The 26862-nt window shown below is 34.5% G+C and overlaps 1 protein-coding gene and 1 non-coding gene across 4 annotated transcripts in view; both read left to right on the plus strand.

Moving 5' to 3' along the window:
* The window catches only part of ATRNL1 (attractin like 1), an 806361-nt gene that overhangs the window by 413780 nt on the left and 365719 nt on the right, over positions 1-26862 (plus strand). The window lies entirely within an intron of this gene.
* On the plus strand, positions 14287-14477 carry LOC132016922 (U2 spliceosomal RNA). Its single transcript, XR_009404059.1, has one exon. It is a non-coding gene; the product is annotated as a U2 spliceosomal RNA (small nuclear RNA).

A 26862-nucleotide genomic window follows, 5' to 3' on the forward strand; every position in this document is an offset into this window, starting at 1 on the left:
ATATATATATATATATATATATATATATATATATATATATATATATATATAATGTAATAATGGAGTATTACTCAGCCGCAAAAAAGGATAAAATTTTGCCCTTTGAAACAACATGGATGGAGTTAAAGAGTGTAATGCTAAGTGAAATAAGTCAGAAGAAGACAAATACCATATGATTTCACTAATATGAGGAATTTAAGAAACAAAAAAACCAAAGGGAAAAAGAGACAAACCAGACTCTAAAATGCACAAAACGAACTGGTGGTTACCAGAAGTGAGCTGGGTAGGGAGAATGGGTAAAATAGGTGAAGGGAATAAAGAGTATATTTATTGTGATGAACACTGAGTAATGTATTGAATTGTTGAATCACTATATTTTATATCTGAAGCTAATATAACACTGTCCTTAATTATCCTGGCATTTAAAAAAATAAAAATAAAACTGAATGCCAAGTTATATCTGTAAAAGCACATCAATTTCAATAATGTATAGGTCAACAAGATCCTACTTAGACTATTTCTTTTAAGGTGCCTCACCAAAAATATTAACTTCTCACTTCTTCTTAATACATCCTGAAGTTCTGACATTGTGGACTCCAATGAGGTTTATAATTGGAATATTGACTTTGACTTTCAAAAACCATACATAATTGTTTAAATAATCCTATATAAGGCTCATAGTTAAATCAAAATGAGAGGTATACACCATTCTCAGAAGCTGGTTTCGTATTGTATCATTGAATATAAAACATTTATCTCAAACAGATATAGACAATTTTTTAGAATTATTTATTTCTTTTCAGCGTAACAGTATTCATTGTTTTTGCCCCACACCCAGTGCTCCGTGCAATCTGTGCCCTCCCTAATACCCACCACCTGGTTCCCCCAACCTCCCATCCCCTGCCCCTTCAAAACCCTCAGGTTGTTTTTCAGAGTCCATAGTGTCTCATGGTTCACCTCCCCTTCCAATTTCCCTCAACTCCCTTTTCCTCTCCATCTCCCGTTGTCCTCCTTGTTATTTGTTATGCTCCACAAATAAGTGAAGCCATATGATAATTGACTCTCTCTGCTTGACTTATTTCACTCAGCATAATCTCTTCCAGTCCTGTCCATGTTGCTACAAAAGTTGGGTATTCATCCTTTCTGATGGAGGCACAATACTCTATAGTGTATATGGACCACATCTTCCTTATCCATTCGTCCATTGAAGGGCATCTTGTTTTTTCCCACAGTTTGGTGACTGTGGCCATTGCTGCTATAAACATTGGGGTACAGATGGCCCTTCTTTTCACAACATCTATATCTTTGGGGTAAATACCCAGTAGTCCAATTGCAGGGTCATAGGGAAGCTCTATTTTTAATTTCTTGAGGAATCTCCACACTGTTCTCCAAAGTGGCTGCACCAACTTGCATTCCCACCAACAGTGTAAGAGGGTTCCCCTTTCTCCGCATCCTCTCCAACACATGTTGTTTCCTATCTTGCTAATTTTGGCCATTCTAACTGGTGTAAGGTGGTATCTCAATGTGGTTTTAATTTGAATCTCCCTGATGGCTAGTGCTGATGAACATTTTTTCATGTGTCTGATAGCCATTTGTATGTCTTCATTGGAGAAGTGTCTGTTCATAGACAATTTATTATTGCTTTCAGAATAGCTATTTGCTTAACACATGAACTAACTATGAATTAAGCAGTAAGTCAGTTTTGCTTACTTTACAAAATTAGTAATTTACATATAACCTTTGGCTATTCCTTTATCTTAAAGTATTGATACAAGTTGCATAAAATTATTTTCTATATAGAAAATGCTTTGAAATGTAACATTATTTAATGAAAATGCACTACTATTTTAGGGTAGTTGTATTCTAAATGATACCATGGAGACTACCATGGATGTTTAAGGAGTCTGGATGGAATGTATAAAGATGCTAAATTATAACCTTTATGGATGACTATAAGTCATTTTATCAATTATTTTAAACAAATGAAAAATGCCAAAGTATTTAGAGTATTACTTTTTTAATACATCCTGTACTAGAAATTATACTATTTCTTACCATAACAGCCTTTTTCATATCAAGGTATACATTAAAGGATAGGTTCTTAAAATACTCTAAGGTAAACAGGTAAGGCTTATTGTGAATGCAGGAATCCTACTCAGGGTCTCTAACATAGACCCCTGGAGGCTTCCCAAGAAGTGAGGACATCAGTACATTAATGACCAATTACCACACACTAGTTTGTGAACCATACCCCAATTACTGGCAGCTGAAATCCAATTTTGGAGAAGACACGGTAAATGGTGCACTTGCCTGTCAGATAGGTCCTGCAAATGGTGTTTACCCAGAGCACCTTATTTGCGTAACATATTGTTAGCAACTACCCAGGACTGGGTAAACAACTCTGTTGTCTTTCATTCTAAAACTTTGAAAAGTTCATAAGTTTTTGTTAAGATTGAGTGTAGAATCTTGTGGTGGCTAGAAACTTAAGTGGCTAGATGATGACTGCTCAGAATATTAATATCTTAGATCATAGCTTTTTATTCTTAGTATTTCACAAGTTAGAATTAGTAAATGTTTTAGACTGCTATCCTGTTTTTTCTTTACTGTGTATGGCAAAGTGGATTACTTTGTTTTAATATATGTCTGAGATGAATGGGGGTAATTTTTTTCCAAATGAAAACATCTCATTTTGTTTTATTTTATTTTTTTTAAGATTTTATTTATTTATTTGTCGGGGATAGAGGGAGAGAGAGCAAGCGAGCACAGGCAGACAGAGAGGCAGGCAGAGGCAGAGGAAGAAACAGGCTCCCTGCCGAGCAAGGAGCCTGATGTGGGACTCGATCCCAGGACACTGGGATCATGACCTGAGCCGAAAGCAGCTGCTTAACCAACTGAGCCACCCAGGCGTCCCTCTCATTTTGTTTTAGAGATTAATTCATAATTAGGGTTTGCCTAATTAAATTTGTTTTCCATTTAATTTTGATGGATCTATTTTATCAAGAAAAATATAAACTAATTGAAAGTTTACATCAGATAAGTCAGTCAGGGATGCCTTATATGCCAATACCGATTAAAAGGTTAAAAAAAAAAATTTAAGATTCATTTCACTTTGATGTCCTATTGATAGTTTTATTTTTAGTCAATTTTTAATTTAAAAGTATAATCATATACTTATTCAAATTGTATGTAAAGATATAAATTTAGATCAATGTAGGAACATATTATTTCCTTATTTTGTTAGGACTTACTCATTTTTTTACATCTTCAAATTAGCAAATTACCTGCTCATTAGTGAAACACTAGAAGGTATTTTAATAACAGAAAGTTTAATTAAGATGGTGAAAACCAAATAAATTCTCCAGAAAGTTCTTGCAAGGAGAATAATGCATAACAATAAGTAACAGTCACAATGTCTGTGATTCCTTTTTGTTTAACCTTTATAAAACCTTTATTATCTTGCTACCTGATAAGTGAAATATTTGGTGGCAGCTTGAGTACTATCATCCTTTATCTAGTTGTTACTCTACTTAATATGCCTCATTATTGTGCCTAGAATTACTTTTTATTTTTCTTAAGATAAATGTTTGATTTCAAATGAAGGTGACTTTGATGCTCAAAGCTGGCAGTTAACGATAACAGTGAAATAACTTTTTATGTGTGTGGTACAGAGACTCCTGTCTAGCAGAGGTTATTGTCATACATAGTAAGTGGCCGGCACATTTTGTGCAGGCTGTTAAAGCTTGGTGATATGTGTTATTTCAGCTACAGGAAAAAGGATATTATGGTAAGTCCTTCTTAATATTGAAGTTTACAAGAAATGGAACACATTATAATTGGCTTCACCTTTTTTTTAATGCCAAAAATTTAATATTGAAAGTGAACTTAATAATCTGAGTACAGGAGCATTAAAGAAAATAAACGATATCCATTGAAGGTTTGATATCCAATTACTAAAATCATGTTCTAGCCTTTTATTGTGTTAAAGAGTTTAAATTCTAGAAATATCACTTTGGTAATAATATTTTCAGTTATTTTGACCATAAAGACCTATTGATCCTATCTACAAGGATTGGGTATTACCCTAAATTTCTATGCCAGAATTTAGATCTTGAATATAAAGCCCTCAGTAAGTTCTCAATGTTTGGTCAAAACTCAGATTTTATTGTAGCAAGAATATGATGTGGTGAGTAAAAAGCAAGTACAGATTCTTTTGAACAGTATTTTTAAATTGATTTTATAGTACAAGTTTTTATTTTAATTAGTTTAACTTTTAGATGAGTAATACATTCACATCGTTTAAAACTTAGAACAAAATTGACTTCAGAGAAAGATGGTGGAGTAGGAGGACCCTAAACTCATCCTTATCCCATGGGTACAACTAGATAACACTCACATTAATGCAAATAACCCAGAATGCATCTGGAAGACTGGCTGAGAAACAGATTATCACACTGGGGAGCTGCATAGGGAAGAAAAATCCCCATAGCATTTGGCTTTGAAAATATAAAGAACATTCCACCCTAAAACAACAGAATACTCCTTCTTTTTGAGTATACATGGAACATTCTTCAGAATAGATCACATATTGGGTCAAAATAGGGGTTCAACTGATACCAAAAGATTGAGATTATCCCCTGCATAATCTCAGACCACAATGCTTTGAACCTGGAACTCAACCACAAGAAAAAGTTTGGAAGGAATTCAAACACTTGGAAGCTAAAGACCACCTTGCTTAAGAATGTTTGGATCAACCTGAAAATCAAAGAAGAACTTAAACAATTCATGGAACCCAATGAGAATGAAGACCTTCGGTCCAAAACCTATGGGATACAGCAAAGTTGGTCCTAAGGGGGAAATATATAGCCATCCAAGCCTCCCTCAAAAAAAAAAATTGAAAAATCCAGAATACACCAGCTCTCTTTACACCTTAAAGAACTGGAAAATCAACAACAAATTAAGCCAACCCCACTCAAAGAAGGGAAATAATCACGATTAGAGCAGAGATCAATGAGATAGAAACTAGAGATACAGTAGAACACATCAGTGAAACTAAGAAGCTGGTTTTTTTAAAGAATCAGTAAGATCGATAAACCATTGGCCAAACTAATCCAAAAGAAAAGAGAGAGGACCCAAATCAATACAATTATAAATGAAAAGGGAGAGATTATGACTAACACCAAGGAAATAGAAACAATCATCAGAAATTATTATCAGCACTTATATGGCAATAAGTTAAGCAACCTAGACGAAATGGATGCATTCCTGGAAACCTATAAACTTCCAAGACTGAATCAGGAAGAAACTGACAACCTGAATAGATCTATATCTAATAACGAGATTGCAGCAGTGCTCAAAAACCTCCCAAAAAACAAGAGCCCAGGACCTGATGGATTCCCTGGAGAATTCTACCAAACATTCAAAGAAGAAATAATACCTATTTTTCTGAAGCTGATTCGAAAAATAGAAAACTTCCAGACTCTTTTTATGAAGCCAGTATTTCCCAGATCCCCAAACCAGGTAAAGAACCCACCAAAAAGGAGAATTTCAGACCAATATCCCTGATGAATATGGATGTTAAGATTCTCAACAAGATCCTAGGTAATAGGATCCAACAGTATATTAAAAAGATTATCCACCATGACCGGGTGGGATTCATCCATGGGATGCAAGGGAGGTTCAACATTCAAAAATCAGTCAATATGATAGAATAAATCAGTGAGAGAAGAGAGAAGAACCACTTGGTTCTTTCACTGATGCAGAAAAAGCATTTGACAAGATACATCATCCATTCCTCATTAAAATGATTCAAAGTATAGGGATAGAGGGAACATTCCTCAACTTCATAAAACCTATCTATGAAAAACCCACAGCAAATATCATCCTCAGTGGGGAAAAGCTGACAGCCTTCCCTCTGAGAGTAGGAACATGACAAAGATGCTCACTCTATCCAGTCTTGTTCAACATAGTACTAGAAGTCTGAGCAACAGCAATCAGACAACAAAAAGAAATAAAAAGTATTCAAATTGGCAATGAAGAAGTCAAACTTTCTCTCTTTGCAGATGACATGATACTTAATATGGAAAACTCAAAAGACTTCACCTCAAACTACTAGAACTCATACAGCAATTCAGTAATGTGGCAGGATACAAAATCAATGTACAAGTCCTCAGGGACTTCTACAGGAACAAAGGAGCTGGCAGGCACCATTTCCCTCCCCCACCCCCCAGCATAATCATATGTCCATCTGCTGCAATCAGTGCTTTCACTACTTAATGCGCTTACACTGCACTTTGCCCTCTGCAGCCAGCTCTGCCTCAGTCCCAGTGCTACAGGTACTCTCCCCCAGAAGACCAGCACAAAACTTCTCAATACTGCATCTCCCAACCTCTTGCAGAGGACACATGCACCTTGTGAAAACTGCACTCCCTACACTTTGTGGAGCTGCTCCAGCAAGACAGTTTTCAGTCTCTGGGGCAGCTGTATGTCCCTTGTGGAAGAGGATCAGTGCCACCTTGTTTAAAGTGTGTCCTCCACCCACTACTTTTAAGAGACATAGCTGACTTTCCTAACACACAGAAACAGACACATGATAGGCAAAATGAAGAGAGAGAAATATGAACCAAATGAAAGAACAGGACAATATCACAGCAAAAGACCAAAGTAAAATGGAGATAAGTAATATGCCTGATAGAGAATTTAAAGTAATGATCATAAAGATACTCACTGGACTTGAAAAAAGAGTAGAGGACATCAGGAAGACCCTTAACAGAAAAGAACCAATCAGACATGATGAATACAATAATTAAAATTAAAAATACACTTGACAGAATAAATAGCAGACTAGAGGGACCAGAGGAATGAATGAATAATGTGAAAGACAGAGTAATGGAAAGTAATCAAGCTGAGCAATTGGGAGAAAAATGTGCAAAATGAGAACAGACTTAAAGAAGTCAGTGACTCCATCAAACATCATAGCATTTACATTATAGGGATCACAGAAGTAGAGAGGGAAAGAGGGGCAGAAAATTAATTTGAAGGAAATAATAGCTTAGAACTTCTCTAAACTGAAGAAAAAAAACCAGAAATCCAGATCCAGGAGGTACAGATCCCCCAACAAAATCAACCCAAGGAGGCCCATGCTAATACATAGTAATTAAAATGGCAAATATTAGTGACAAAGAAAAAAGCTTAAAAGGAGCAAGAGAAGACAGTTACATAGAACAGAGTCCCCATTAGGCTATCAGCTGATTTTTCAGCAGATACTTTGCAGGCTAGAGGGAAAGGCACTATATATTCAGAATGCTAAAAGGGAAAAAGCTACAGCCAAGAATACTCTGCCTAGCAGAGTATAGAAGCAGAATAGAAGGAGAGATAAAGAGTTTCCAAGACAAACAGAAAATAAAGGATTTCATGACCACTAAACCACCCCTACAAGAAACATTAAATGGGACTTTTGAGTGGAAAGGAAAGACCATAAGTGAGAGCATGAAAAATAAAGAATGCAGTAAAAATAAGTCTGAAAAGTCTGTGAAAATCAGTCAAGGGACTCACAAAATAAAAGGATGTAAAATATGACACCATATATCTAAAACTTGGGGTGGGAGGAAAGGAATAAAGAAGGGATTTAAACTTAAGTGACCATCAACTTTATATAGACTGCTACCTGAAGATATTATATACTACTAACCAAATGGTAATCACAAATCAAAAATCCAGTAATAGATATGCAAAAAATAAAGAGAAAGGAATTCAAGTATATCACAAAAGAAAGCCAGCAAACCATGAAAGAGAACATGAGAAGAAAATATAAGAGAAAAAAACTACAAAATAACCTCAAAACCAATAACAAAGTGCTAATAAATATATATCTCATAGTAATTACGTTGAATGTAAATAGACTAAATGCAGCAATCAAATGACATTACGTGCAGAGTGGATAATAAAACAAGGCCCATCAATGTGTTGTCTATAAGAAGGAGACTCATTTTAGCCCCCAAAATGCCTACAGATTGAAAGCAAGGAAATGGAGACATATTTGTCATGCAAATGGATGTCAAAAGAAAGCCAAGGTAGCAATACTTATATTGGATCCAGTAGACTTAATTTTTTAAAAGATTTCATTTGTGTATTTGAAAAAGAGAGAGAAAGAGAAAAAGCAGGGCGAGTGGCAGAGGGAGAGGGAGAGGGAGAATCAGTCTTCCTGCTGAGCAGGGAGCCCGATACGGGCTCAATCCCAGGACCATGACATGAGGGGAATCCAGATGCTTTACCGGCTGAGCCACCCAGCTGCCCTGACAAAGTAGACCTTAGAACAAAGACTGTTGGTGTACCTGGGTGGCTCAGTTGGTTAAGCATCCGACCCTTGATTTCAGCTCAGGTTTTGATCTCAGGGTCATGAATTCAAGCCCCTTGTTGACTCCACACTGAGCATGGAGCCTACTTAAAAAACAACACAAAAACAAAAACAAAGACTGTTACAAGAGACAAAGAAGGACTATAGAATAATAAAGGTGATAATTCAACAGAGGATATAGCAAATCTAAGTATTTACGAGCCCAACATTAGAGCACCCAAATATATAAATTAATTAATAACAAACATAAAGGAACTAATTAATAGTGATGCAAAAATAGGAGATTTTCTGTGAAGTGTGTAAACCTGGTGATTCACAGACCTGTACCCCTGGGGATAAAAATATATGTTTATAAAAAATAAAAAATTAAAAAAAATAGGAGACTTTAACACCCCTCATATCAATGGATCATCCAAAAGATCATCCAAACAGGAAATCAACAGAGAAACAATGACACACTGGACCAGATGGACTTAACAGATCTATTCAGAACATTTCATCTTTAAACAGTAGAATACACATTCTCTTTGAGTACACATGGAACATTCTTCAGAATGGGTCACATATTAGGGCACAAAACAAGTCTCAACAAATTTCAAAAGATCTAAATCATACCATACATTTATTCTGACCACACACTGTGAATCTAGAAATCAACCATAAGAAATAATTTGGAAAGAGCACAAATACATGGAGGTTAAATAGTTTGCTAAAAAATGCATGTGTCAATGAGGGAGGAAATAAAAAAAATACATGGAAATAAATGAAAATGAAAACACAATGGTCCAAAATCTTTGGAATGCAGGAAAAGCAGTTCTAAAAGGGAGGTTTGTAGCAATATAAGTCTACCTTAAGATGCAAGAAAAATATCAAGTAAACAACCTAAATGTATGTCTAAAAGAACTAGAAAAATGAGAAGAGACAAAATCCCAAACCAGTGAAAGGAAGGATTAAGATTTATTATCACAAAGATTACTGTAGAAATAAATGATACAGAAACTATAACAAAGCAAAACAAACAGTAGAAGAGATCAGTAAATCCAGGAGCTACTTCTTTGAAAAAATACAAAATGGATAAAACTCTAGCCAAACTCATCAAAAAAAAAAAAAAAAAAAAGGAAGACTTATAAACAAAATAGCAAGTGAGGAGAAATAACAACCTTTACCACAGTAAACAAATAAATGTAAGAGAATATTATGAAAAATTATATGGCAACAAGTTGGAAAACCTAGAAGAAAAGGATAAATTCCTAGAAATCTGTAACTTCAGAAAATTGAATCAATATAAAACAGAAGTTTTGCACACACCAATTACCAAAAATAAAATAGAATCAGTAATTAAAAAAAAAAAAAAAAAACTCTCAAAGTCTAGGATCAGATGGCTTCCAAAGTGAATTCTACCAATCATTTAAAAAAAGAGTCAATATCTATTCTTCTCAAACTTCTCCAAAAAATAGAAAACAAAGAAAAACTTCCAAATTTATTTTATGAGGTCAACCTCACACGGATACTAAAACCAGACAAAAACACCACAGAAGGGACGCCTGGGTGGCTCAGTGGGTTAAAGCCTCTGCCTTCAGCTCAGGTAATGATGCCAGCGTCCTGGGATTGAGCCCCACATTGGGCTCTCTGCTCAGTGGGGAGCCTGCTTCCCCCTCTCTCTCTGCCTGCCTCTCTGGTTATGATCTCTGGCTTTCAAATAAATAAATCGTTAAAAAAAACCACACACACAAAAAGAGAACTATAGGCCAGTATCTCTGTTGAACATAGATGCAAAAATCTTCAACAAAATACTAATAAACCAAATCTAACAGTACATTAAAAAGAAATCACTCACCATGATCAAGTGGGACTTATTCCTAGGATGCAAGGAGTGGTTCAGTATTTGGAAATCAATCAACATAATACAGCACATCAAAAAGATAAAGAATAAAAACCATATAATCATTTCAATAAATATAGAAAAAGCATTTGACAAAGTCCTGTATCCATTCATGATAAAAATATAATATAGACAATATATGAAAAATCCACAGCTAGTATCATTCTCAATGGGGACATACTGAGAGCACTTCCCCTAAGGTCAGGAACAAGATAAGGATGTCCACTCTTACCACTTTCATCCAACATAGTGCTGGAAGTCCTAGCCACAGCGATCAGATAACAAAAGGAAATAAAAAGCATCTGGATCCTGAAAAACTTTCACTGTTGCAGATGACATGATATTATATAAAGAAAACCCTAAAGACTCAAACAAAAAACTACTAGAACTGACAAATTCAGTAAACTCACAGCATATGAAATCATTGTGAACAAAATCTGTTGCATTTCTATACACTAATAATGATGCAGCAAGAAAGAAAATAAGAAAGCAATCCCATTTACAGTTACACCAAAAAGAATAAAACGCCTAGGAATAAACTTAACCAAAGAATTTAAAGACCTGTTCTCTAAAAACTGTAACACATTGATGAAGAAAAATAGAGATGACACAAAGAATCAGAAAGACATTCCTTGCTCATGGATTGGAAGAACAAATATTATTAAAATGTCTATACTACCCAAAGCAATCTATGCATTTAATGCAATCCCTATGGAAATACCTACATGCAAATACCAACAGTATTTTTCACAGAACTAGAACAAGCAATCCTAAAATTCATATGGAACCATAAAAGACCCCAAATAGTAAAGGCAATCTTGAAAGAGAAAAAACCAGAGGTATCATGATTCCAGAGTTCAAGTTATACAACAAAGCTGTAGTCATCAAAACAGTATAGTACTAACACAAAAACAGACACATAGATCAAAAGAATAGAATAGAAAATCCAGAAGTAAACCCACAATTCTGTAGTTAATTAATCTTAGACAAAGCAGGAAAGAATATCAATGAGAAAAAGTGTATTCAATTAATGGTTCTGGGAAAGCTGGACAGCACCATTCAAAAGAATGAAACTGGACCATTTTATTATACTATACACAAAAATAAATTCAAAATGGATTTGAGAGCTAAATGTGAGATCTGAAACCATAAAAATCCTAAAGAGAGCACAGGCAGTAATATGTCTAACATGGACCATACCAACATTTTTCTATATATGTCTCCTGATGCAAAGGGTAATAAGAGTAAATAAATAAATAAATAAATAAATGAGTATTATTGGGACAACATCAAAATTAAAAGCTTCTGTATAATGAAAGAAACAATAAATAAAACCAAAAGGCATCCTACTGCATGGAAGAAGGTATTTGCAAATGACCTATCTGATAAATGATTCATCTCCAAACTAGATAAAGATCTGATACAAATCAACATCCAAAAACTAAATAATCCAGTTATAAAATTAGCTGAAGTCATGAATAGACATATCTCTAAAGAAGACATACAGATGGCCAGCAGGCACATGAAAAGATGCTCAACATCCTTAATCATCAGGGAAATGCAAATCAAAACCACAATGAGATACCACTTCACACTTGTCAGTATAGGTGAAAGTCAAAAACATAGAGACTACAAGTGTTGGCAAGGATGTGGAGGAAAAGAAACCTTCATGCACTGTTGGTGGGAATACGAATTTGTGCAGCCACTAGGGAAAACAGTATGGAAGTTCCTCAAAAAGTTAAAAACAGAACCACTCTATGATATACCAACTGCACTATGAACATTTATGTCCAAAATATAAAAATACTAAGTCAAAGGAATACAGGAACCACTATGTTTATTGCAGCATTATTTAAATAGCCAAAGTGTGGAAGCAGCCTAATTGTCCATTGATACATTGATAAATGAATAGATAAAGAAGATGTGGTATGTATGTATGTATGTGTGTGTATATATATACACACATATATATACATATATAATGTTTAATATGTATATAATTATATATACATATATAATTATATATATTATATAAACATATACATGTTTCATGGTATATGCAACATTATTCAGCCACAAAAAAAAGAACGAAATCTTGCCCTTTGCAATAACATGGATGGAGCAAGGGAGTATAATGCTAAATGAAATAAGTTGGTCAAAGACAAATACTGTATGATTTCAGTCATATGTGGAATTTAAGAAAAAACAGATGAACAAAAGGAGATAGAAAGAGAAACCAAGAAACTGACTCTTAATTATAGAGAACAAACTGATGGTTATCAGATTGGAGATGGATGGGGGGATGGGTGAAATAGGTGATTAAGAGTATAGTTAGGGGCCCCTGAGTGGCTCAGTGGGTTAAGCTGCTGCCTTCGGTTCAGGTCATGATCTCGGGGTCCTGGGATCGAGTCCCGCATCGGGCTCTCTGCTCAGCAGGGAGCCTGCTTCCCTCTCTCTCTCTCTCTGCCTGTCTCTCCATTACTTCTGATCTCTCTGTGTCAAATAAATAAATAAAATCTTTACAAAAAAAAAAAAGAGCATGGTTATGAGGGGCGCCTGGGTGGCTCAGTGGGTTAAAGCCTCTGCCTTAGGCTCAGGTCATGGTCCCAGAGTCCTGGGATCGAGCCCCGCATCGGGCTCTCTGCTCAGCGGGGAGCCTGCTTCCTCCTCTCTCTCTGCCTGCTTGTGATCTCTCTCTGTCAAATTAAATAAATAAATAAATAAATAAATAAAATCTTAAAAAAAGAAAGAGTATAGTTATGAGGAGCACTGAATAATGTATAGAATTATTGAGACACTATATTATACACATAAACATACTATAACACTATATGTTATTTATACTGGAATTAAAGTAAAAAACTAAAAAAAAAAAAGTGGGAACTAGTCCTCTAGCACACCAGTGGGGTAGGCTATTACTAAAACTTAGGAGCTGCACAAATGTCATTCTTATATCCTAATAGCAAAATTAAAGTCAAGGTTTGTACAATATATTTAACAAACTGTGGTTAACCCATGGGGACAAAAAAGAGATGAGTCTGATCCAGTCTTATTTTTAAAAAAATTAGAACAAAATAAAAATATATAGAGAAGTTTCACATCCAACTACAGCTTTGTCTATTCCTTTGCTCCCTCTCCCCGTATAGCACTGTTTCTTATGTATCCTTTTATTTTTTTTAATGCAAATTTCAACAAATGCAATTATATCATCTTATTTACCATATTTCTTACACAAAATAATATATTTCCATACTTTTTCAGACCTGAAATATCATGCAGTGTGATGTATAACATTTTTAATGTATCACCAAATAGGAAAAAAAATACTGGCACTTAAAATGTGACATGGCATTGATTATACAGTACATCACAATGCCAGAAATATTAAGGTGAGAATAAATTCATATTTTAGAATAAAAATATGGTATGTATCCTCTGCTGTCCATCACTCTTGTCATTTAAGAACATAACCTGAATATCTTTGCATTGCAGGCCTTCTTTATTACTTTTTTTACAGGTACATAATATTTCATAGCATGTTGTAGTCTGGTTTTATTTAACTCGTATAAATGGACACTTGGTATTTTTTCCTGTCTTTGAATCTTTGTGCATAGGTCATTTTTTATGCATTGCAGGTAAAACTACAGTATACATTCCAAATGAGATTACTGACTTACTGGTAATTACATTTCTAATTTGTATAGCTTTTACCAGAAAGTATAGTTTTAGCTCTGTATTTTCCAGCCAACTGAATGAAGAATATGTAGTCATATTGGATTTTTGCCAATTGAGAAGTGAGAAATGTATTTCAGAATGGTTCTAATCTGTACTTCTTGAATAAGGTCGAGAATATGTTCTCTTGTTTAAGGACCATTTGTTTTTCTTTTACTGCATACTGTTCATGTTCTTTGCCCTGTTTCTATTAGATTGTTCATTTTTTATTATTTCTAGAAATTCTTTGTAGTTTGCCTTTTCTCTCTGAAATGGGCTAGAGTTTCTTTTCTCAGCTTGTTATTGATTCTTTACCTATTTAAAAAAAAATGAAGATGTTATCGCTTCTCGGCCTTTTGGCTAAGATCAAGTATAGTATCTGTTATTATCAGTTTAATATCTGATATGTCCTCTATCCGAGGACAATATATTAAATGGATTTTTGGAGCAGGGAGATGGAATAGAAGCTTGCTCCGTCCACTCCACTCATCGACCTGGTATTGCAGTACTTCCAGGAATGGTACACCCACCTCGGGGGTTAAAATGCGTGGTTTCCCATAACAGAGTTTGCTTTTAGATGCAGTAGTTTTCAACTTTTTTCTTTTTCGTTTTGGTGTACTTCTTAACGTCTATTATGATTTCTGTTGCTCATACCACCAACTTCTTGAGATTCTGTATCTCCGCATTCTTGGTATATTGAGGGGCAACGTTCATTCTTGGTTTAGCAAAGTTTTTGGCAAGCCGCCTTGGGGGAGTGGTTGTGCTGGGTTTGTCGAAATAGAGTCTCCTGTTTCTTTATTCCCAGATTAATTAAACATGGAGGCAGTTTTTTTGGTCTTTCACTAGTGATTGGTGGAAGAACAAACTAAAAAAAAAAAAAAAAATGAAGATGTTATTCATATTTAATGTCAAATTGTTCAGCTTCTCTTTTTGACTTCCAGAATTTTGACTTCCAGAATAGTCATAGATTATAAAGGACTTTTCCATGTTTTCTTCTAGAAATGCTATGGCTTTTTTTTTTTTTTTTTAACATTTTGTTTAGGCTTGTACTTTGGTACCCTCCTCCCCATGGCCCATATAGACACACCCTTGTGTAAGCCCTTTCTATACTGACTCTAGACTGGGGCTCTCTGACTGCTTTGACTAATCAGGTTTTTTTTTTCTTTATTTTTTTAATTTATTTTTTATTTTCAGCATAACAGTATTCATTATTTTTGTACCACACCCAGTGCTCCTAATCAGTTTTGTTTGGAGTGGCGCTTTGTCACTTTGACACCTAGTCCTTAATTAAGTGGGCAGTTCTTTTATCTTGGAAGCTTACCAATTAAACACTTCTTGGTGCCCAACCACCATGTAAGAAGGCTGCCCCAGCTGAGTGGCCCATTTCAAAGAGAATCAGCTCCAGCAGACAGTAGCTTCAACTGAGGTCCCAGTCAGGTCTCCAGAAGAGAAAGGTTGTCCAGGTGCTGGACCTTTCATCCCACATGGGTTCTCAGTTGAGCCTCCAGTTGACTGTGGTCATCCCAGCAAAACAACTGACACCAAGCGGGCAGAACTTTCCACTTAACATAAACAATTGTGAGAGATAATGCCTTGTTGCTTTGGGCCAATAAATTGTTTCACCTCAAATCTTAATGGCTTAACATAACAAAAATCATCATTGCTTATAATTTAGGCAGGGCTCAGGAGAGAAGGAGACATGATAGGAACTTAGCAAATCTCTCTCCAACATGGCATCAAGGGAGGCAGTTACAAGGTAGGCTGGAGAATCTTCTTGAAAGAAGTTTTAATGACAGACTGGCCCTTGGTTAAGGGCTCAGTGCAGGCTGTTGGCTTTGGGCTTCAGTTTTGTTCCAGAAGAGCGAGGTAGCTGAGTTTTGAGAGGGAGGAAGTGGCAGCTGCAGTTTCTCTTGAAGGCTAAGCCTATTACTTCCCTATAATACTATCACCTCCACTGTATTATGTGGGCAAAAGCAGTCATAGGAGCATCTCAGATTCAAGGGTATTAAGAAATAGATTGTCACACCTCTTTATGGGAGAAGTGATAAAGAATTTTTGAACATCTTTAATTCATCACATATTTAAATATTTGATACAACTTAATCTTCCCCTGATGGCTATCAGGTCATCCATCACCATTTATTGACAGATTATTCTCTATTTCAGTATTTAGAGATATTCTCATTAACACATTCTAAATTCTTATAATTTCTGTGTTGCTTTATAGGTCTCTCTGTTCATGCACCACTAATAAATATTATATATTATAAAATATTTTCTTTTTCTTTTTTTAAATTTTTTTTTAAGATTTTATTTATTTATCAGAGAGAGAGAGGGAGAGAGAGCGAGCACAGGCAGACAGAGAGGCAGGCAGAGGCAGAGGGAGAAGCAGACTCCCTGCCGAGCAAGGAGCCCGATGTGGGACTCGATCCCAGGACACTGGGATCATGACCTGAGCCGAAGGCAGCCGCTCAACCAACTGAGCCACCCAGGCGTCCCAAAATATTTTCTTGCTGGTACATTGGCTACCTCTCATTCTTTTGTTTTCATAATTTTATTGGGTATTCTTACAAACTTATTTTTATAAATAAATGTTATAATTGGTTTGTCATATTCTGGAGGAAAAAGAGACTATTGGTATAAATACTGAGATTAAATTAAAATTATAAATTAATTTAGGTAGAACTGTTACCTTTCAGATTTTCAGTCTTCCTAACCAAGAATATAATATGTCTTACCATCTACTTTTGTGTCTTTAAGTAATATTTTAAAGATTTTTTCAAATAAGTTTTGTATATCTTCCTTTAAGTTTATAGACACATGTATATAAGACATGCACACATAGAAAGATTTACTTATATTTACTAATTGAACATGCTGTATGCTGCACTGAATTCCTTTATTGCTTGTAATAATATTTCAGTTCATACTTAAGGGTCTTCCAGGTATACAGTTACATTAACTAAAAAGTTATTTCCTCTTTTTCTAATATTTATACTTCAGATTTATTTCTTTTGTCTAATTATACTGGCTAATATCTTCAGTACAGTGTTACTAATGGTAGAGGTGATGGTGGACATCCTTGTCTTATTTCTAACTTTGGTGGAAATGTCTTCAGTGATTTCCCATTAAGTAAAATGCTTTGGGGCTTTTAGATCAATTGATTAATTTATCTATCCATGAAATCATATTAAATAATATTTTCATTGAATTGGATGCTTTTGCTAAGAATTTATGTTGAATTTGTATCAAATACCTTTTTATTTTCTGTGGAAATACATTATTTTCTTCTTAAATCAAGCAATATATTATATAGTAATAACATATTTTCTAATATTTAACCATTCCTATAATCTTGTAATAAATACTCATGATGATGATCAATTATTATTTGAATGTGTTGCTGGAATCTATTTGCTTATTTAATTTAGAAATTTACATCAATATCTAAAGTGATATTGATCTATAGTGTTCTTTTTGTGTGTGTAATCTTTTTTAGTCTTTAGTATTTATATGCTACACAATTCACAAGTAAGATTTGGAAGTATTCCTTCTAGTTTTCTGACCTTAAACCATCTAAATATCATTGGAATTTCTGTACCAAATGGTTTGGTAGGATTCTTTTGAAAATGATTGGATTGTGCTTTGGAGGGGCTAACTGACTATTTCTTAACTACATCAGTATAGACTTTTTCATCTGTGAGAATTATCTATATTATCTATATTATTAAAATGATTTGGGGTGCCTGGGTAGCTCAGTGGGCTAAAGCCTCTGCCTTCGGCTCGGGTCATGATCCTAGGGATCCTAGGGTCTTGGGATCAAGCCCCGCATCAGCCTCTCTGCTCAGCGTGGAGCCCGTTTCCTCCTCTCTCTCTGCCTGCCCCTCTGCCTGCTTGTGATCTCTGTCTCTCAAATAAATAAATAAAATCTTAAAAAAAAAATATTTTCATAAGATGATAAATACATGTAAACTCAAAAAGGGTTTGTTCTTTTACCAAAGTGAAGTTAAGCTAGAGCTAAATAACAGGAATATAAATAGGAATTTCTATATATTTAGAAATTAAGGAGTCTGTCCTATGTAACCTATGAGTCCTAGATAACATTATAATAGAAATTAGAGAATATTTTGGATGAAATGATAAATCAGATGCAAATATTAAACTTTTATGACAGGCAGCAACACAGTGCTTACCAAGAAAGTGGTAGTTTAAAATCCTTATATCAGAAGAGATAAAAGGCTGAAATCAGTGATATAAGGATCCATATCAAAAGTTAGGAAAAGAAAAAATTAAATCCAAGTAAAATGGATGGAATGAAATAAAAAAATAATGGATGGCATGGAATAATAATAAAGACAAAAGCAGGAATTAATGAGATAGAAAATTAAATATAATAAGATCAATGAATCCCTAAGTTGATTGTTTGAAAAAAATTAATCAAATTGATAAACCTCAAGGAAGACTAATCTAGGAGTCTTCAGGGTCTTTAGACATATTCTCTCTACCAGAAATGTTGGCTTTACTGTTTTTTTTTCTTTTTTCATCTCTCAATGCTTACTCTTTTTTCAGATCATAGTCCAAATGTCACTTTCTTTCTTTTTTTTTTTTTTTAAGATTTTATTTATTTGACAGAGAGAGAGAAATCTCAAGTAGGCAGAGAGGCAGACAGAGAGAGAGAGAGGGGGGAGGAAGCAGGCCCCCTGCGGAGCGGAGAGCTGGATGTGGGGCTCAATCCCAGGACCCCGGGATCATGACCCGAGCCGAAGGCAGAGGCTCTAACCCACTGAGCCACCCAGGCGCCCCCAAATGTCACTTTCTTAATGAAGATTTACCTCACCCTCCTAGATGAATTTAGTGTCCTGTTGAATTTGTTCTTTTAGTAAATTTGGGTTTCCTTTTATGTAAGCTGGGAAGTCATTAGATTTTATGCAGGAATTACACTAGATGATTTATACTTTTAAAAGATTGCTCTGTGCTCCCCAAAGTGATCTATAGACTCAACACAATCCATAGTATTATCCCAGCTGAATTGTAGAAAAAATTGGCAAGCTGATCTTAAAATTCACATGAAAATGCAAAGGACCCCAAAGAGCCAAAGTAGTCTTGAAAGAACAAGTTTGAGGACATACACTGGCTGATTTCAACATTTACTGCTAAGCTATAGCAATCAAAGTAGTGTGGTAGTGTCATAATGATATAGACCTATATAGATCAGTGAAATAAAACTAAGAGTTGAGAAATAAACTCTTACATTTATGGTCAATTTTTTTTGACAAAGGTGCCAAGTAAATTTAGTTGTGGAAATGTCTTTTCAACAAGTTGGGCTGGGACAGCTGGACATCTAGATGTAAGAACATAAATTTGGGTCCTTACAAGAGAAAAATCTAAAAATGCATCTTATATATTAATGTAAGGGCTAAAACTATAAAACTCTTTGAAGAAAACATAAGAATGTATCTTAATTACCTTGGGTTAGGCAATGATTTTTTAGATATATCACCAAAAGCTCAGGCAATAAACGAAAAAATACGTTGGGCTCCATCAAAATGAAAAAAATTTGCACTTCAAAAGACACAATCAAGAAAGTGAAAAGGCAACCCACAGAATGAAAGAAAATTTTGTAAATCACTTATTTCATAAGAATCTAGTGTTCAGAATATATAAAGAACCTTTGCAACTTAATAAGACAAATAACTCAATTTAGAAGTGGGCAAATTATTTGACTATATACTTCTCCTAAGAACACATGTGAATGATCATTGAGCACTTTTTTAAAAAAAGATTATTTATTTATTTATTTGAGAGAGAGAGAGCATGAGAGGGGAGAAGGTCAGAGGGAGAAGCAGACTCCCCATGGAGCTGGGAGCCCGATGTGGGACTTGATCCCGGGACTCTGGGATCATGACCTGAGCTGAAGGCAGTTGCTTAACCAACTGAGGCACCCAGGTGCCCCAGATCATTGAGCACTTTAAAAGATGCTCAACATCAGTGTCACTAGGGAAATGCAAGTCAAAAACCACAATGAGACTGGGAGCAGGGCATGGAACTTATTGCTGAATGGGTATTGGGCCTCTGTTGGGGTGTTGAGTCATACTGGAAATAGATAGTAATAAATGTCATAAACATTCTGAATATAATTAATACCATTAAATTGTATGCTTAAATTAGTTAAGATGGCAAGTTTTGGTGTATATATATCTTTTCACAATGAACAAATAATAAACATACATACAATGAGATACCATTTCATATCCATTGGGATGGTACAATAAAAAAGATAATAAGTGTTGACGAGAATGTGGAGAAAGTGGAGGTCTCATGCATTGCTGAAGGGAATTTAAAGTTGGTAGAGCTATTTTTCTCAAAATATTAATCATAGAGTCACTACATGACCCTGCAATTCCATTTCTAGGTATTTGCCCAAGGGAAATGAAAAAGATTGTCCACACAAGAATGTGTGTGTAGTGTTTATAATAGCATTATTCATAATAGTCAAAAAGTGGGAATGATCTAATTATCCATCTATGGTTAAGGAATAAACAAAATCTAAATGAATGAAGGCAAACACAAAGTACCAATATTGTATGATTATGTTTACGTGAAATGTGCAGAAAAGGTAAATATATAGAGAAAACCTGATACCGGATGCGGGAATGAAGACTGACAGCAAATAGGCAAGAGATTGCATTTGGCATGATGGATATGTTCATTAGATGGTGTGATGATGGTTGCATAACTTTTTAGATATATTAAAACTCACTGGATTCTACATTATGGTGAATTTTATGGTCTGCATATTCTATTGCAATAAAATTGTTAAAATAAAAGAAAACTAGATAACTCTGACTGCTCTGTGAATAGTGGAAGTAGGGAGACAACTTTATAGAGGCTAGGATAGTAGTCCACAAAGAGAAGATAGTGATTTGAATGGTTTTTGTCTTCAATACCTGGGTATATAGTGACACAACCTGAGATGATAAGAACTAGGACAAGTTAGGCAGCAATCAAGAACACTAATTGGTCTTGTTAAGTTTAAGATGCTTATTAGATATTCAAGGGGGCAGGTCACTTAGGCAGCTGGACATAAAATCAGTTGGATATCCAAGTCTGGATTTCCTGAGAGGTCTAGATTGAATATATAAGTTTGCAAAAACTGTTGCCATAAGAATGATACTTAAGACCTAAGACTGGATGAATGTTAAATGTTGTGTGCCAGGAATTGTTTAAGGTAGAGGTCACAATGTCTTTGGGGACCTCACAATTCAGTGAGTAAGTATACTCAAAGAAGTGGGTATATGCAAACTGTGCTAAATTTCACCACAAGGTGGAGGATAGGTAGTTAGAAGTAGGCCTGATCAAATAAGAACCATTTGAGCTATCAAGAGTACACATTTATTTAATGGAGAAATTGATTAGGATGTTATTCATTGTCAATATGGGTGGAGAAAACACCATGGGAAAATACTGGAAGATATAAAAGGTACCCATTGTTTTCAAAATACTGAATAATCCAGTGTGGATGTGTAAGTTAAAAGATGAAGAAGAAAAAAAAAAAGCTTTATTTGTGTCTGATTATAGGAGAAGTTATGACAGGCAAGGAAAAAAAATGGAAACAGTAATTGGGTAAATCATATAAAGGAGAATATTCTTTGAGAAATAGTTATCTCAATTATTCCTTACAAAATCATGATGCCGTCTCTCCTACTTTTGATAAGAAGCTATAGCCTCCATATATGAATATAACATCCGCATATACGTAAAGTATGAGTATACCATGCTTTTACATTTTTCCAAAAAAAGCTTATAGTTGCCAATATTAATCCATTAAAATATTTTTTTCAAATTTACATTGTCTATTTTTATGAACTAACATCAAGAGACTGTATTCAGTATATCATTAACTATTAAGAATATTTCAGTACAAATCTACCTTCTCAATCTTTTATATTTTTTCTGTAACATATTTTGAACATTTAGCTGAAACTCCTTGATAAATGCATTATATCATTTTCCTCTATTTCAATTACACTTAGGTTCAATGTTCTTTGGACACCAAGTGTTTTTTAGTTGATTTTTTTATGAAGATTTTCCGTAGCCCCAGAAACTCTCTGAACAATATGCATATCAAAGCCAGTTGAAGTTTCTCAACCCTGTTCTTCACAAATAATTTTTCTACTCATAGCAGGATGCTAAAGCAAAAATTTCCATCTTTCTTTTCCTTGCATATTCATTTTGGACATAGCCTATTTTCTTTGTAAAGACTTAGAGGCATCTCTTAACTAAATAAAATTACCAAGTAAGCATATGTAAATCATTTTGAAATGGCTATAACTTGTGGAAACTTAAGGTAATATTTCAAAACCGTATACAGCACTATAGGTCTGATGCTTAACTTTAAAGATAATAATTCAGTGTAACTCATAGATACCATGTAAAAATAGAGTTATAGTAAATATTGATGCTTTTTTCTTGAACCTGTAAAATTCATTGTTTTAATGGAAAATGTTTAAATACTCTATCTCAAGAATTTATAAATTATACTATTTTAAAACATTATATTTTGGAGATTTAGGCAGAGTGTATAATATATATTCATTTTTTTCCACTTAATGTTGAGTTTTAGAAAATGTATATTGTTAATGGGCCGTGCACTTTCAAGTCATTTTGTTTACCAAGCTAGAACTAAGATCTGAGCAATGATGTATGTCGTAAAACCTTTAAAACCAGAATGCATTGCATTAAAGAATGCTCATATTCTTTTGCAGTGAAGTATAGTATAAGAATTTTGCCCTAAGTAAGATTAAATTCAGATGCAAACTCTGTGTACATTGTTGCATTTATTATTATAAATAATAATCTGAATGTTTAATGTTGACATTTGGAATGTTTTCCAACATACTTCATAATGTGTTTTACTCTCTTTTCATTGTTAATCACATAGCCATTTTCAGTTCCTCTTAGTGTTTTTCAAGTGTTAGAAACCTTTTTACTTTTTTGCAGTTAATGAAATCTCATTGCCACAACTATATTTTTATAAACATCCTAGGTGTAGAATTCAGGTAGACTTTAAACAACTGTAAGTGATTTCCTTACATGTCTAGTACTTATCATGTACAGACTTTTTGCAGATGATTAGACCACTAATATTTAGTGCTAAGGAGTTATGACTCTCTCATTCCAGCTGATAGTACAGTGAACAGTAGTGGTCATGGGAAATGACAAATAAAATTAAAAAAAAACTACATATCTCTATGAGTTGTAATGGTGGATACTGGGAAAAAATGAATAATTTAAGATAAAATTAGGCCATGATTATAATATAAAAATAAAATACATTTTAAAATTATCAACCTGCTTATGATCTATAAGGCATAAGCTAAAACCTTCTAATAATGTCAAGGAATTATGTGCAATGATTATTAGTTGTATGAAGCTGGAGGAGTATTTAAATAATCTATTTAAAATCAATTACTCATTTATTAATAATCTTGGACAGTCCTTACCATCTTTCAGAAGGGCTACCTTGGCCAGTATGGAGATTATCATATTTATTCACAGTCTTTTATCATTGTACCCTTGCTTTGTCATTGGATTCTCATTTGCTTAATGAAGAAAACACTTTGAATTGTCATAGGGACCATATTTCAGTATTTGGTCCTTTGACAGTAATTGTATAAGAGCTCCAGACATCACACAGCTGGTCTTAAATTTTATTTTATAAAGAGTACTTTCAAATGCTTTCAGAAAGACAAATGAAATTTCCTTCTCCCTTATTATTTGGGTATTTGGGATAAGATATTTCCTGGGCCCAGTTAATCTATACACACTTGTGGCTATCTTTTTGACAATATTTTTTGACAAAGATTTAACAGTTCTTGTTAATTTTTATTTTAACTTTGAGCGACATTGTTTTAAATTTAAATTAGTTTATGTAACACATAATTTCTGCTCCCCCTCAAAGTCTTTTGAATCAAAAGTATCAGAGGGGCTATTGATGAGAGATGAGCCTGTTAACCTTCCAGTAGCAAGGTCGAGAGTCCACAGTCAGTAGTAGTCTTCCCCGACACTCCTTTTGGCAACAGGCCATCTCCTTTGCTGCTTTTATCATTTTCTGTGTGAAGCTAGATTATAGCTGACATGGCTCAGCGTTGGTTCTCAGTAAAATTGCTCTAATGTAGCAGCTTACTCTGTGCTGTGAAAGTCCCAGTGTAGAATATACTGTAGCAAAATAAATGAATTCATTGTTGTGCTAGTTAAATTCAAAGTATTGACTCTAGCAGCCCGGAGAATAAATCTGAATTGTAAAGAGTCTGATTGTTAAATGAATACAATCATTTACTGCCATAGGCCACAAAAATTAAAAAGGTCTAAGTGCTTCTTTTAGACAGAGATGCAGAGACTAATTTTACATGAATGCATATCCTAACAAGATTAGGAGGCTTATTCTGGCACATGAATTGTACTTTTGTTCATTGCATGCAACACGCTTGCATCTTCAGTTTCACCCTGTTTTTATCATGATCTTAAGTTCTTTGCTTTAGCACTTTGCTTTCTTTGTGTGTTTTAACCTTTAGTTGTTTCATTATTGTTTCCTTCAGTAGATATTTAGTATTTTCTTTGTGCTTTCCATTATTTATGTTATAAATTCATTGCTTATCTAGTCACTAAGCAAATATAAAAAGAGAAAGGGGCAGCAGAGTGGGGAAGGAGAAACGGAGTATTTGTAAACAATAAAAAAATCGACTGCAGTACATTTCCTACACATACAAACTTCCCTTTTTTTTATATACGCAGTTCACTCACTGCCTAGCTACCTCCTCCAGGAAGAAACTCAAAATTCCCATCTAATTGTTCAATAACCTTGAAGTAAAAATGCAAGTTATCTAGCTCCCTCTCCTTTCACATTCAATATTCAGTGGTGAAATGGGACAGGAGAACTGTAATAAGCACCTCCACTGGAAAGGGTAGAAGGACACAGCAGTCCCTGAACACTGCGTTTCTAAACTGTCGCTGATCAAGCGTTTTACCTTCTCACTCCCTATGACTAGGATATCTTTGCTTAGGTTTTCCGGGAGCAGTTCCCAGAAACTGCTTCTGGCTCTGACCTGTGGGAAATCCTTCTGTTTTCATTATTTTGCTTGGTCATATCTACAGATGACCATGCAGAATCTACCTTCTTGAGAGTCTGAGTGTTGACTCAGAAACTATGAAGGATTTGAAGTTACTCTACTTGGCACAAATGTACATATACACATGTATGTGCATGTTTATGATGTTTATGCCACACACACATACACACCCACAGAGATGAGTAAAAGGAATGCCATGTCACTGAATTTCTGACCTCTCTATTCTTTCTTTCATCTCTTCCTGAACGCAAGACAGTTCTTTCCTGAGCTCGATTTTATATTATATTAACTTCTCATTTTTAGCAATAATAACTAGTTCACATTAGTAATATAGTCCTTTGAAAATTGGTTGTCTATCACCACACATTGATTTTATGTGAATCAATTTTTTATTAAAAGATTACAGATTCACCAACTGTTTTCCTGCTGCATAACAAGGGTGTCTGTGTCAAGCCTCCAGCAATAACCTCTTACCTACCTCCTACCCTTTTCAGTTAGTGCCACATATTTTAATTTGATTTAACAGTAACCACTTCTTCATACCACTTTTTTTATATCATCTTTTTATTAATAGTAACAACTCAGGGACACCAAGCCAAACCATGCAATTGATTTAAAGCTCTGTCAGGACATTGCATTTATCATGGCACCACACATTTCATGGACTAAAGCAAACAATATGATCAAGCCTGGAAGATTACTTCCAGGGCACATGAGGGGAGGAGTGGGTGACAAGACGAGTATTTATGATCAATAATTCTGTTTCCCATAGAAAGAGAAAAAGCATGATCCTTTTTCCTTTGTGTCAATTAGCAACTTTCAGTTACTAAGAAAATGAATTAAATGGTCAGTGTCCATCAACTGATGAATGGATAAAGGATATGTGGTATATATACACAATGGGATATTACTGAGCCATAAAAAAGGATGAAATCTTTCCATTTGCAATGAGATGTATGGAACTAGAGAGTATTGCACTGGATGAAATAAGTCAGAGAAAGACAGATACTATATGATTTCACTTCTATGTGGAAATTAGGAAACAAAACAAACAAGCAGAGGGGGAAGAAAGAGAGAGGCAAACCAAGAAATAGAACAGACTCCTAACTATAGAGAACAAACTGATGGTTACCAGAGGGGAGGTGGGTGGGCGATTAGTTAAAGAGGTATAGGGTTAAGGAGTAAACTTAGTGTGATGAGTACCAGGCAGTGTATCTAAATAGTTTTTTTTACTGTTTTAGAATATTCTATGTGGTTATTTGTTATCAGATGTGGTTTGTGATTATCAAATGTGCTACATTTGATGTCTTAGAAGAAAAATAGTCTTATAAGACTTATAAGATTTTCTTATAGATCTTATAAGAAAAATGATTCCTTTTATATCATTGGTTTAAAGGTTTATTTCAAATATGGGCTGATATATTCTTAAACACTGCAAATGACTAGATTATTGGGAATCTGAAAAATCAGTATTGAAACTTTGGCTTCTAAACACAAAATGATTTCATTTTACAAAATACTTTATCTGAATCCCATGGAAACATTAGCTCCTATGCTATTTTTTTAAAATTAATTGTTTCTTTAGTAAGATTTTATTTTTTAACTAATCTTTACATCCAGTGTGGGACTTGAACTCACAACCCTGATGTCAATAGTTGCATGCTTTACTGAGTGAGCCAGCCAGGCAACAGGTGCCCTCATTCATTCATTCATTCATTTGTTCATTCCAGTTAGTTAACATACAATATAACAGTTTCAGATGTACAATATAGTGATTCAACACGTCC

Source organism: Mustela nigripes, chromosome 4 (assembly GCF_022355385.1).
Source record: "Mustela nigripes isolate SB6536 chromosome 4, MUSNIG.SB6536, whole genome shotgun sequence".
NCBI classification, from domain to species: Eukaryota; Metazoa; Chordata; class Mammalia; order Carnivora; family Mustelidae; genus Mustela; species Mustela nigripes.